The 15342-nt window shown below is 36.1% G+C and overlaps 1 pseudogene; it reads left to right on the top strand.

Moving 5' to 3' along the window:
• Nucleotides 1–10156: 10156 nt before the first annotated feature.
• On the top strand, nucleotides 10157–10359 carry LOC120225733 (annotated as a pseudogene).
• Nucleotides 10360–15342: the final 4983 nt, after the last annotated feature.

Raw genomic sequence — 15342 nt, 5'->3', positions numbered from 1 at the left:
CCAGCTGGCCAGGAACCTGAAAGGAAAACATTGGAATATTGGACGCAAAGAGTTCTGAAGTGGAAACATATGGGTGAACATATGGTAATGTGCAGAATGTCCCTCCAGAACGCAGTACACAAACTACAGCTAAAAACTCTCTGTGGTTTTCTCTATAGAAAGGAGACCATGTAGGTCCAGGAATCAAAGGCTGAAGTGTTAAGTAGTTCCACTCACCATCTTTCCCAATGACTCTCTGGGGGAATTTGTACTTTCATCCCACCTCTCTGGGTTCTTTAGAATCAGAGGTCCTGAGCCCTACAAAGGGCTGAACTCTTGCCAAAAGACATAGTGAGGGTCTTTATGAACTATAACGTATGGCTGTCCTTTGGGCATTTTGAACTTCTCTTGTCTGGAAACCAGCAAGTGAGAGGAGACATCAATACCTTGGAAGAGATAATTTACCTTGATCATGAAAAGGTAGGGTTACTTTTACTAAATGGGAAAGAATGTATAAAACTCAGTTGATCCACTTGGTTAGCTCTTGGGACTCCCTCGCCCAATTATAACTGAATGGACACATATCTAAAAAATGGAGAGTTTCCAAGGGCTGAGAGCCTTCAAGAATGATAGTTTGGGTCATACTACCAAGTAAGCCAACATGACATGCAGATAAAAGCTAAGGATAAGGAGGATTTAGAATGGATAGTCGTGGAAGGAGACAGTAAGTACTGGTGTAGACCCCAAAACCAACCTCAGAGACAGAGTCTGCAGTTAGTTCACTAAGCCCTCTCTTCTAAGTTCCTCCTCAAGAAGACAGCTCTACATGGGAGCTGCTCCATGTACATGTATGGAGAAATGGAATTCTAATGTGTAAAGTGAGGACTGTGGGAGCCATGGAGTTGTACCCCTCAGATCTCTTTTCAAGATAGCATTTGTTGTAAACAGTTGAGTTAATCTCCAGGCAGATCACCTTCCATATCCTTTCTGCTGCAGACCAAAAATTGTGTTTAGCCCCAAAGCTAGGGTAAGTGTAGAACTCACCTTATTAATTCCCTTTCTTTCAGTGAGCAAAGTCTTGTACCACCTGATGTCCAAAGTCTGAAAAATAGCTGTCTCATATTTTGTCCTGTTTTTTAGTTGTTTTACATGGGAGAATAATTTCCATGCCAATTAATCCTACTTGGTTGGGAACAGAAAGCCAGTGAGATTTTAATGCTATATTTAATAATAGCTTCCTCAGAAATCATATTATATCTAAATGCATTCAAATTATAGTAAGAATGAAATTCCCAGGTGTTAACTCTACTTTGGTTGCTTTGATTCAGAGGATCATGCATATAATTTCTAAAACATTTCTTATCCATAAACCTATACTTAGATGAACATTAGTATAATTTGAACACACCATGTCACTTTGTTATTGAAAGTTATTTGAATAAATCCTGCTATTAATGTAATACCTGATAATATCCACAGCTAAAAAAAATTCACAGAAATCCCAGAAATTATGAACATACACCTTTTTAAGAAAAACTACTAATTCAAATTGATACACAAGTCAACCAAATATCAGCTCCTGAAATTTTTTAAATGGGTCATAATGACACACAATGGAGTTTAAATGTGGCCCTAAGAAATTGCAAGGTCATTAGATCGTTTATCAACCATGTAATAGAAAAGTTCATTTGGAAGGAAATCTAAAGATCACCAACCTAATTTCTCTATCTTATTTTTATTTATCAATGTTTTGAAGTTTTTTGGTTTTGACTTTATAAGTATTTATTCATTTTGGCTCTTTTCTTTTTTTTAAGAGAGAGAGGGTACATGTGTGCCCTCAAAGAAGGGGAGAGACAGAGAAAGAGGGAAAGAGAATCTCAGGCAGACTCCATGCCCAGCACAGAGCACCAGGCTTAATCTCATAACCTTGAAATCATTACCTGAGCTGAAATCAATAATCAGATGCTTAACCAACTGAGTCACCCAGACACCCTGTAAAATTTATTTTTATTTAACTGAATTTACTATTTAAACATTCTTACATTAAGCCATGATCAGATGTGTAAACACAGATAAAAACAAAATTCAGTTCACTGTGGCTCATTTTATTCAATCTATTCCTTGTAGTGTTGTTGGAATTGCTTGAGCCATTGAATATTAAAAATTAGCTAAGATAATCAGCTATTAATATAGTGATAATGTGGTATATTTGTACAAAGTTTATAAAGTCAACATGTAGGTTTCTTTGGTTTAATATTAAATTGTACTTTATTTTATCAGTTTCTATAATCCCATTTTAACCTGATCAAAACAAATAGGTAACCTTGTGATCTTACTATAATTTTTAAATTAGTATTAACTTCAATTAATTCAAAATGAATTTTACTTTATTTTAATGTCAGAAGGTTCTATTGCCAATTTTAAAAATAACAAATAATTACTATTTATGTAAATTCTCAAATCCCTTTGGTTGCATACTTTTAATTTGTATTCCTTCCACCCATATTTTATAATAGTGAGATTATCTCATAGTAATACTATAACACAAGGTTCTTCATAAGAATCAAATATCAAACATGTTATAAACAAAAAATAATTCTGTCAATACATTAAAATATGCTCTAATTTTCCCTCCAAAATCAGTATATTTCTTTTATTAAACCTGCCTATATTTTGAGAAATACACTTCTTCACAAACATCAGTATTCATATATAAAACATGAAAATAATGTTTGACATAAAGATGAAAAATTCAAGAGTGGGTTTTTGCAATATCTTTTGATTGATGAACTATTTATTATGATTTCACTATATTTATTTTTAAGTGTTTATTTAGTTTTGAGAGAGCAAGAGGGGGTGTGAGCTAGGGGAGGGATAGAGAGAGAGGGAGAGAGAGAATCCCAAGCAGGCTCTGGGCTGCCAGGATGGAACCCAAAATGGGGTTCAAACTCATGAACCATGAGATCATTACCTGAGCTGAAATCAAGAGTCAGACACTTTACCAAATGAGCCACCCAGGTGCCCTAAATCAAATATATTTAAAAGAGAAAAAACTTATACACACAAAGCATCTCAATAGATACTGATAAGAAATTTTTAAATAAATGGATGCTGGGCAATATTCAACATTCACTCATTTAAAACTACCTTGGTTAAGTGAAAATAGAAGCCATGTACTTAATATGATAATACATCATCTCAAAGCAAAATTCAACCCTATGTGTATACTAAAATTTAAAAAGACCCTCCCATTAATGTTGTAAAAAAGACTTGAGTATCTACTTCTATCATGTTTTTAACTGTGTTTAGAAATACTGTTTCTTCAATATCATAAGAAAAATAGAATTTGAAAAATGTTTTCAAAGATATGATTATTACCTAAAGAAGTAAATATAGTAAGAAAACTCTTTAAGTTTTTAAGGTAGTCATTTGTTAAACACCTAAACAAAAATCCATGCCATTTTCTATATATCCATGTCATCATTTTGAAAACACATTGACAACAAACTCATGGTAAAAATGGGATGGGACCTTGGAGTTTCAAGGAACTTAAAAAAAAAATTTGGAAGGTGCAAAACAAATGAAAATATATTTCACAAATGAAATAGAGTGCACGGAGGAAGCCAGAGATATACAAACACATATAGAAGTGCTGCACTGAAATTTGAATTCAATCTGCCTACAAGAATTTTTACGAGACAGAAAACTCAGAACCGGTAGAGAAGAGTGAGAAAGTGCTAAAGTTGCAGGTAATAGGGAAAGAGTTTCCAATGAGCCTTCCCTATGTTCTCCACAACCCAGGAATCCAGAACTACAGGCAGCCCAACGTTGATGCCCACAAATCACAGACAAGTACTAGAGAACTAGAGAGGATTAAAGTCTGAAGGTGTATTTCTGAGAAAAAAGTTTCTAGAAGCCTCTGTGGTGATAAGCTGTCTCCCTTCATTTCTGTAACACAGATCATTCCACTCTATACCACTGTGGTACACACACCCAAATCCTATCAACTAGCAGCAAAGCCTAATCATGTGAAGTCTGGGAAAAACCGATCTGGTCAAATTTGGGCAGAAGAGTTTTGGTTATGAACAGGTGACAGGCAATACATGAGAGAATGCACATTTCCCGTGATGTTGTCAGAGCAGCAAATGACACCACAGTCACAAATTCTTTGTCAAGAAATTTTCTTGACACAGTAGACCAAGACTTATGAAATTATAAATTTGCAATTCTTACAAAAATTTTAAAAAGGCAAATCCTACTTTTTAGTGGCTTTGTTCTAAGCCTTACTAAATGAATCTTATGAAATTAAATTTATTAAAAATGAAGTCAAATGATTGAACATAATTGATTACATTTCTAATATTGATGAGATTATGGAAAAAGACATTAGGTAAAAACTAAGGAAATATGAATAAAATATGGATGTTAGTCAATAATCATCAATATAGGTTCATTAATTATAACACATTTATCATACAAATGAAGTATTGGTAGGGGAACTTTCTATGATACCCTCAAATAATTTTTCATAAATCTAAAACTGCTCTAAAAATGCAGTTTATAAGAAAATTGCCATCAAACCTTTGGTATGATTAAAGTATGAATTAGGCTTACCCATGGATATGCCTTATGGCAAATTCACACTCAGTTCATTATTTTTCTTGTTTTTGTGAAACCTATCAGTTTATTTCATATTAAAGTGCAGCAAAATCTCTCTGTCTCTCTCTCTCTCTCTACACACACACACACCACTAAAAAGTAATCTAGCACATAGAAGAATATTAAACGAAGAAAAGACTTCATCCAACCTGGTATCTGATTGATAATATTTACTTGGCTTTTGCAACGTTCCAAGCACAATGCTAAAAGTTTGGTTTTGTTTCATGTTAGCAATTCATTTTACCAATTAAAATCCCTATGGGAAATGAGCAAATCAGAGAACTCTGGATGCTGGCGAGGATGTGGAGAAACGGGCACCCTCCTGCACTGTTGGTGGGAATGTAAACTGGTGCAGCCCCTCTGGAAAACAGTGTGGAGGTTCCTCATGAAACTAACAATAGAACTCCCCTATGACCCAGCAATAACACTGCTAGGAATTTACCCAAGGGATACAGAAGTGCTGATGCATAGGAGCACATGGACCCCAATGTTCATAGCCGCAATCTCAACAGTAGCTAAAACATGGAAAGAGCCTAAGTGTCCATCCACGGACGAATGGATCAAGAAGATGTGGTTTATCTATACTATTGAATACTACATGGCAATGAGAAAGAATGAAATCTTGTCATGTGTAGCAACATGGATGGACCTTGAGGGTGTTATGCTGAGCGAAATAAGTCAGGCAGAGAAGGACAAATATCATATGTTTGCACGTATAGGAGGATTAGGAGGAACTTAACTGAGGAACAAGGGGGGAAGAAGGGGGGGAATGGTGGGGGGAAAGGGAGAGAGGCAAACCATGAGCGACTCCTGAATGCTGAAAAAAACTGAGGACTGATGGATGTAGGGAGGAAGGGGGGATGGGCATGGAGGAGGGCACTCATGGGGATGAGCACTGGGTGTTATGTGGAAACTAATGTGACAATAAACTATTTGTAAAAAAAAAATAAAAAATAAAAAATAAAATAAAATCCCTCTGGGGATGTCCACCCTTTGTTAGAGTGTTGAAAATTGCAAAGGCCTGTTTCTCCCACCCTAGCAATAAGAGCAAGATATACTACAACATCACAGCTTTTTCCATGTATAGCACTGAAAATTCAAAAAATATATAAACAGATTCTGGACAGTGAAAAGTCTTCTCTAGAAGAAAAGAAACATGAATGTTTTTATTTCTTCCCGAGCTGTATAAAAATTCCATAGAAGTCTTCAAATGTTAACTGGTTGACTTTATAGCACGCTTTTAGTGGCTGCCATGTGCATTAGATTCCTTGAGGAGCCCCAGCAATTACCAATACTCTTTCCCTTGGACTTTCCTGGGGTATGCTGAAGGCCAGTCGAAAGATACGAAAGCTGAGAAAGATTGCCCTGAAATCCAAAGTGTAAGCCAACAGCCCACTGAACACAGAGGAGCAGAAGAATTGAGAGAGAGGTCTACACGTGCTCCCTGCCTTAACCAAATGCAGTTGCGTCAGTGGTCCCTGAAGCCTGGAAGCAGGGAATAGAGCAGAAAATAAACCTCGTAAGTGCAGAAAACTCAGAGTGAACTGGAAAAATTCAAGAGCCCTCTACCTAGAAAAACTAAAATTGTCTTTATTAGCAAATGACACAATTGCGAGAAAAACCCTAAGCAGTCTACAAGAGACTACAGTAAATAAATTTAGTAAGGTCTCAGGATACAAGTTCAATGTACAAAAATCAATTGTATTCTCACATACTAACAAGAAAACAGTTGAAAAATAAAATTTTTAAAATCTATCTTATAATAGTTTGAAAATTATTTAGAAATGAACAAAAGATATGAAAGACATGCATTAGACAAAACTATGAACATCATGTAGGAAACAAGGGCAGTCTCCCCCAAAATGTGCCACATTGGCACATTGATTATTTTAAATAAGAAACAACCCATGCAGAAACACCCAAGATCCTCCTGTCTCCCTGAAAGCAGGAAGCAAACCTCCCAAATGAAAAATATCCTCCCTGTGCTAAGAAGTAAAAAGACATCCTTATCACCAGAGAGAGAGACTTTAAACCTGAGAAAATTATAAAAACAAACCTCACCTGCTACCTCAGCCCAAATTCTGCTTAGAATTCCCTAGTCAGCAAAGTTCCTAAACACCTGTTTTCCCTATCCTAGAAATTCCTCACAAATTTATGGCCTGTTTGCCCAAAATGTATAAAAACTGTCTGCCTTGGTTATTTCTTTAGGTCCAATTATTGGGCCACTGTGCACACATAATAAACCTTTGCATTTTTTCCCTCCTCTTAACCTATCTCATGTAAATTTAATTCTTAGTCTAACTGAAAGACCTTGAGGGTAGAGGAAAAATTCTCTTCCCCTAACAGGCAGAGAGAAATTAAAATAAAACCCAAATAAATGGAGATATATTGTTGTCCATGAATTAGAGATACAGTATTAGTAATCTTATCAGTTCTTTCCAAACTGATTACAGATTTGTTATAATCTCAAGCATGATTTCAGTAGGCTTCTAATAGAATTTGGCAAGATCATTTTAAATGTTATCAAGAAATACAAAGAATTTAGAGTAGATGATAACAATTTTGAAAAACAACAAAGTTATAGGATATACCTACATGACTATACTACTTAATTTCAATATTCTCTATCAATTTCCCATGGTATTAGCCTTAGGAAAGACATACAGATGAAAAGGAAAGAATAGCAAATCCATCATATACAACAACTAAAAAATTCAAGTAATTTTTCAAAATAGGCTTTGTTATTTAGAACACTTTAAGATTTAAAGAAAAATTGAGAAGATAGGGGCACCTGGGTGGCTCAGTCATTTAAACATTTCACTCTTGATTTCAGCTCAGGTCATGATTTCACAGTTTCATGGGTTTGAGCCCCAAGTCAGGCTCTGCACTGACCCTGCAGAGCCTGCTTGGGATTCTCTCTCTCTCTCTCTCTCTCTCTCTCTCTCTCCCCGCCGCCCCCGCCCCTGCTCACATTCTCTCTGTCTGTATCAAAATAAATAAACTTTAAAAAAAAATATAGAAGATAGTATGTGACTTCCCATATAATCCAATTACTCCTACTGCTAACATCTAACATTAGTATATTTGTTATGATTAATAAATCAATATTCATATGTAATTATTAACTGAAGTCCATGCTTTATTGACATTTATTTAGTTTTTATCTAATATGTTTTTCCTGTTGAGAGTCCCTTTCACAATATCACATTACATTTAGTTGCCAAGTCTCCATAGGCACCTCAGCTGTGACAGTTTCGCTACTTTCCTTGTTTTTGATGATCTTAATAGATTTGAAAGGTACTGGTTATTTTCTAGGATGCCTTCTATTGAGACTTGTCTGATGTTTCTCTCATCATTTGACTGGAGTTATGGTTTTTTGAAAGGAAGGTCACAGTGGTTGAGTACTATTTTTGTCATTCTATCAAGCCTACATAATACTAAGATGACTTACTGTTGATATTAACATTAATCACCTGGTTGAGGCAGTGTTTGCCAGCTCTACAGGCTTCTTTTTCTCTTTTCCACACTGTTCTCTTAGGAAGGAAGTCATGATATATGGCCTACACATAAAAAGTGGAACGTTATGTGCCACCTCCTTAAGAGAATATATTTACATCAATTTGGAATTTGTCAACACAGTTTTGTCTCTTCTCCATTTCATTCCTTTATGAATCATTTATTTATAGCAGAATAGTTATTTTGTACTTTGGGTTATAACTCAGTACTACTTTACTGCTTTTGGTCAGCTTGCTCTAGCTCTGGCCATCAAGAACTCTTACATTTGGCTCTCATACACCTTTGACATAGGTCTTTCAATGAGGGCTTTAAGAACTTCTTGACTTTCAGATCCTAGAGGGCACTCCAGTTTATCTTGTCTATTTCCTGCCCCAGTTCTAGAATGAGCCTTTCCTCTAAGGAGCCCAGGTTTCTTTTATTGGAGAATATTAGAAACCAAGTTCTGAGTTGTTATTGGCATATCAGACTTTTTTCAGTTAAGAGAAATAGGAAATACTCATAAGTCTACTAACATGCATGATACGCATAAAATATATACATATACACACATAACCTAAAATACTTTACATTTATGCTTATATGTATACTATACGTATACTATACACACATACTTATAAACATTTCTATATGTTTATATAGAAGTCTTAAGTCACTGATATAAAGCCTGTTCTAGGCAATGGTTTCAGAAGACTGATGAGGACAGCAACAGACTTACTGGACAGGGAAGGATGAACATCAAGAGTATAACAAAGGTAAGTGGTCAACTTCCCACTAAAGACTAAATTAAAATTCTGAATCATATAAGGAAATCTGATAGGGCAACAAAATAATTGGAGCTCACAAAATTCAAGTAATAGAAAATAAATGAGACTAAAATAAGTATGCCTAAATTCACAGAGAGATCAACGTGGAATACTAAAACTATGTCTGTTACAAACAGATGAAAATGTTGGATAAATGAGATAAAAAAGAAAACATAGTAACATGGCCTGGAAGGAACTAAACTGTGGCTTTACTAGAATGTTAGTACAGGAGAAAGTAAGGAATTTGGCTTCTGGAAGGTGAAAGGAACCAAAATATCACAGCAAGAAATGGTGGAATAGACACAGGAGGAAGCCAGAAGTGAGGCAAGCCCAAAATATATTAAAGGGTAAAAATTTTCTCCAACTCTCTAAGATTCTGACAGTGGCTAGACAGGCAGACAGCACACAGTCAGCCTTTTAAGAACTGAGCCAAATCACCTGCTGTTTCCATGAGCGCCTCTGTCAGACCCCCAAATTCCCACAGGGCTGGTAATGCCAAGCTATGATTATTCAGCCTTGTACACTGTAAAGAGGGATTTACTAATCAATATCCCAGAAGGATCTTTGATTTAACGTTTTTAGGTAATTGATCCAGCAGCAATAAATTAGTAATGTCAACAAAGAAGGACAAGTGACCAGATGTAGGGTCCACAAGGCTTGCTGGACTAGGATTCACTGGGAAAAAACTCAGGAGGTCAAGATTAGTAGCAGGTTTGCATGGCCTCCATTCCCTGTCACAGAATTGGCAGGTACAGAGCAACCTGGCAGAACCAGTCATCAGATTCTAGCAGGGGGATCCTGATGGTTGGGCCATGGGGCTTCGAGATAGCTCATTAACAAAACTCTAATCATTCCTCTGGTGTTATCATGGATTGTGATATAACATCAATACAATTGAAAGAACATTCCTCCTGACATCTCCAGCCCATCATGGGTGTGATTAGGGGCTGGTGTCTAAGACTAGCAGCTACTACTATTATGTGATAGAAGCAGGTTGCAGGATTTACCATATCAGTGTTCATGGGTGGGTATGAGCTATCCTCCTTCCTTGGCACTAACATGGAGATAGAGTCCAAGTGTTGTGGTTAGCCAGAGTTTGTTGCCCTAAATAGCTGGTGGCAAAAGTAACCTGTGGTGGCAAGGTGGAGCAATCTCCGGAGATGCCTGATGATCTGTTCTGAGGAGCGGCCAACAGTGTAATGCAGCCAGCCAAGGACTGCTTCCACCAGAGACAGACTACACAATAGCGCAGGATGTACCAGAGGTGGAAGTCCAACCCAAACATAGGATATCTTCACTGAGCAACTAAGATTGTCAGCTGTACCAAAGGGGATCTCAGCAGCAGCAAGTACCTGTGGCAAATTTCTAGCCAGAGCTGAAGCAAGCATTCTTAGCTGAGACAGTAAGAGATAGTTAGAGCAGTATTGGAAAATCCAGGTAGCTGATTTCTACGTGAAAAACCAGGCTCTATCTACTGTTTGAAGCTTCTGTCCCAAGTTTGCACTGTTTGTAGTAGAACCTGCATCATACCTTTATCTGTAGCTTTCACTAAGCTTTCAGTCTTAAGGATCCTGAAATATATATTCATATTCAAGTAACTTTGAAAAGGTCAACAGAACATAATTTCTTATAAGAAATGCCTTAAAACTTAAGTTATTTTATTAGTAACTAAAAAACAACAGTCCAAATTGTTCTAAAAATTTGGCTAAAATATCAAGAAACTCAACTCCAAATTAAAAAATGTTTAATGTTTATTTATTTTTGAGAGTTAGAGAGAGAGAGAGAGAGAGCTTATGTGCATAAGCAAGGGAGGGACAGGGAGAAGAAACACAGAATCTGAAACAGGCTCCAGGCTCTGAGCTGTCAGCATAGAGCCCAACGTAGGGCTTGAACCCATGAACCATAAGATCATGACCTGAGCCAAAGTTGGAGGCTTAACTGACTGAGGCACCCAGGTGCCCCTTAACTCCAAATTTAACACTCTCTTAGGTAATACAAAAAAGAAACCTTACTCAATTCTAATAATATACTACTAAACCATAAATGGTGCAAGATAATAAAACTATAGGCCAGCCTCATTCATAGTCTTAGACCTAACTATCTAAATAAAATATTTTTAAAAAATGAAGCCAGCAACACATAAAAGAGATAATACATCATACTAATTTGTGTTTTTATAAGGTATATAAATTCGAATTAACAAACAGAAGTAGAAAAGTCATAATCATGCCAAAACTTGCAAATTCCACTTAATAAAATTCAACATTAATAAGCACAACTCATTATAAACTTAGACAAGAAGAAAGCTCTCTTAACATGATCAAGGGCTGTCACCAAAAATTGCTGTAAACACTGTATTCAATAGTAAAAATCTGTAACAACAAGGATCCAACTTTTAATTCTATTACTATACTGGAGACCCTAGCCAATCTAGTAAGATTAGAAAAAGAAATTAAAGGGGTGCCTGGGTGGCTCAGTTGGTTAAGCACCAACTTCAGCTCAGGTCATGATCTCGCAGTTTGTGGGTTCAAGCCCGCATCAGGCTCTGTACTGACAGCTTAGAGCCTGGAACCTGCTTTGGAGTCTATGTCTCCCTGTCTCTCTGTCCCTCTCCCACTTGTGTTCTCTCTCTCTTTCTCTCTCTCTCTCAAAAATAAACACTAATTTTTTAAAAGAAAACCTCAAAAAGCATAAAATAATTCAAGAAATAAAAAGTCGTAATTTACAGATGACATAACAAAGAAAACAAAGTTTTTACAGAAAGAAATATTGGAATAAGAGAGTTTAGCAATGTTGCTAGATACAAAATCAGTGAATAACTAGAGAGTAACTGCATGCATTAGCAGAAAAGAAAGGATAAAGATCTAACATTTTTACTTTCTGTATTTGTACTGAGTGTATCTTCTTAGATCTCCTTTTCCATAGGACCAAGGGCTCAATGTAAGGGCAATCCTAACCTTTGAAGGGTAATTAATCCATTTGGACATGAGGTGATCTGGACCCCCACACCCTCTCCTTTGGATGCAACTGTTATTTGGGTATTGCCTGGGAGAGTGAGTTGCCTGCAATGGGGCAAGAAAGTGTTTCCTGATACAGAGGGAAAGAAAAGGTCTTATAGAGGACTCTACTTAAATCCAGTCCCTCCAGGTTGAAGAAGGATAAATATCCTAGAGGCTCAAGCCAGTTTGTTGTGCTTTCATCCTTCTCTCTACTTACTGACCAAAATGCTCACTTTATGCCTCATGGTACAGTGGTCATCTTGTAGTAAGGAGAATGAAAGCAATACTGTCACACTGAGCAAACATGAAGTTAAAACAGTCTGGTCCTCAATGAAACTACTGAGTCACTATCACAGCTCTAGACTGTCTCCAGGCTTCTTATTACAAATACATCCTTTCATTTTTTTTTTTTTTAGCCACTGTACTATAATCTTAGCATGTAGCAGAACCTAAAACTAATTTGTATAATTGTCTATATATAAAATCAAAGACACTCAAGAGACCAAATATTAGAATAAGAGTATCTGTTAGAGCTCTGAATACAAGATCAACATAGGAAACTCAACAGCATTCTTCTATAAAAGTAGCACATATTTAAAATGAAATATAAAAAGTATCCATTGTCAAGAGCAGTAAAAACACTGTTCATTATGTCGGAATAAAATCAAAGTAGAATAAAGTCACACAAAAAGGTTTGAAACATCTGCAAAAATATTACCAAAATTACTGAAGAACAAAAAACATCTTGATAAATGGAGAGATATACCATGCTTATAGAAAACTCAATATTATAAAACTTAATTCTCTCCAAATCAACCTCTGAAATCAAGGAAATTCCAATAAAATGACCAAAGCTTTACATGAATTTATAACAGATGATCTTAAAACAATTCATATGGACACATAGCAGGTCCAATAAAGACAAGAAAAGTTTTTTGAAGATGATCAAGCCTAACTATAAATCTACAGTGTTTAAAGCAATATTCTTGTAGGGATAGACAAAATGATCATTAGAATGGATGAGAGAGAAATAAACCTTACTTCACACCAAACACAAATATTAATTTTATACAACCACTAGCCAGAAAAAAGCAAAACTTTAAAACTGAGGAAAGAAACTGTAGAATAGGTTTATATCCATCATCAGGACAACAAAGTATTCTTAGATAATCACAAAAGACCTATATAAAAAGGAAACTATTGGCATATTTAACCACATTAAATTTGAAATTTCTGGAACAAATACTACATAGAAAATGGAAACACGAGCTGTAGAATGTGAGACTATCAGCAGTGCATAAAACTAACAAATAATTGGTGTCCCAAGTGCATAGAGAATATCTGCTTATCAATAAGACAAAAACAGTTTTTAAAGAAAATTTGACAAAAAATATTAAAAGACAATTCATAGGAGTTAAAATGTCATTGGCCAATAAAGAAACCAGATTTGCTTTCACGTTACAAAGTGTAAAGATAGGTATTTCTTAAAATTGGATCTGTAACTCAATGAAATTAGGTGCAGCTACTCCATTATTAACAAATGCAGATCTCCCTTAAAACCCCCAATAGACTTCTGCTTACATTATATCGGCCAGAATTCAACATCCTCCCCTCGGCAAGCTATAAGAAAGGGTGTGAAAATGAGTATTTTTCTGGAGGTGGCCATATGTTTCTTCCCCTTAATCCAAAAATACAATTTGTATTCATAAGGAAGAAAATACATGTTTTCATAAGCGTTTGCCATAACGAGTAATTTTTATTCAACATGTAACAAATCACAAAATGGGTAAGGAAATAGTATTAGGAATTTACCTACATGCATTGGAAAGAGGTAATATAGTATAGTACACAAATTGAGGCATATAGAAGGAATTGAGAGACTCCAATATACATCTGACATTCCAAAATTAGAAAGAAGGAAGCAATATATGAAAATCAAAATTATTTGATAAAGAGATTTTTCTTGAAATGAAGAGACACAGGAGGTTTTGTTGTTGTTTGTGAGTGTGTGTGTGTGTGTGTGTGTGTGTGTGTGTGTGTTGTGCATTTTTGTTGTGATGGTGGGTTTTTTTTTTTTAGAGGAGGAGGACACAGAGCAGGAATATTTTTCCCTCATCTAAGTGAGAAGACATTAGCAGAATACTATTGCTGTCTCTGTCCCTTTTTAAAAAACGTTTATTTATTTTCAAGAAACAGTGCAAGTGGGGGAGAGTCAGAGAGAGAGGGAGACACAGAATCTAAAGCAGGCTCCAGACTCTGAGCTGTCAAGCACAGAGCCCCATGCAGGGCTCGAACCCACAAACTGTGAGATCACAACCCAAGCTGAAGTCCGATGTTTAACTGACTGAGCCACCCAGGTGCCCTTCTCTCTGTCCCTTTAATCACTCCACCCCAAAGTACCATGACTCATCTATTGAGTATATTTGAAGAAAATCACTAACAATGTTCAAGTCAACAACTCCGCTCTTTGCTATCAAGAAGGACTCTTCATATGGAGAGGTCTACTTGTCTGGGCCTAAAAGGGAAAAACAGTCAGTTCTGGAGTTCAGTAATTAGCACACACACTAGACTAATCTAAAATTAACTAACCTCCTTGCCAGCCTTTACCTATAATAAAGATGACATTTTGGCCTCAATGATTACTTCAAAACTTGTTCAAAAGCCAGGTGAGATGGAGATCAGCTACTTAATGGTGCTGCTTTAGAAACTTCAAGAGTATCCTTGGATTTAGAGGTTACATTCAGTGCCAAACAAAAACAATTCTCTGACACTCAGTGAAATGTAGTACCTCAGTTTATAAAATCTTAGAAAATATCAGAAAAAAAAGAGAGAGAGAGAGAGATTATGGTCAAAAGAATAACTGTCAAACTAACACAAGGAGAAAGAAAATGTAAAAGCAAAAGCACAGAGTCAGGAATGCACAGGGCTCGTTTTCAGATGATATTAGATCATTTAACTGAGAGCTTGGTAGAAAACCATGGCAAAACATAAAAGACTTTATGAGTTTAAGAATAACAATTTAGGGACACCTGAGTGGCTCAGTCAGTTAAGCATCTGTCTTCAGCTCAGGTCGTGATTCCATGATTTGTGGGTCCAAGCCCCACATCAGGCTCTGTGCTGACAGCTCAGAGCCTGGAGCCTGCTTTGGATTTTGTGTCTCCTTCTCTCTGCTCCTCCCCCACTCTCCATGTATGTCTATCAAAAATAAATAAAACATTTAAAAAACTTTTAAGAAGAATAACAATTTAACTGGCAGCAAGTCAGAGAATGATGTGGGAAACAAAAATCAAGGAAGAATAGAAGAGATATAGCAATACTGGAATTTGTAGTTTAGAAACAAAATGTATCAAGCGGCAATGTGTTTCCACTAATTTTTTTCCTTTCCA

The sequence above is a fragment of the Hyaena hyaena genome, unplaced genomic scaffold, assembly GCF_003009895.1.
Source record: "Hyaena hyaena isolate Hyena2069 unplaced genomic scaffold, ASM300989v1 scaffold_1495, whole genome shotgun sequence".
NCBI lineage: Eukaryota > Metazoa > Chordata > Mammalia > Carnivora > Hyaenidae > Hyaena > Hyaena hyaena.
The sequence above is the reverse complement of the archived record's forward strand: the minus strand, read 5'-3'. Positions and strand labels throughout refer to the sequence as shown.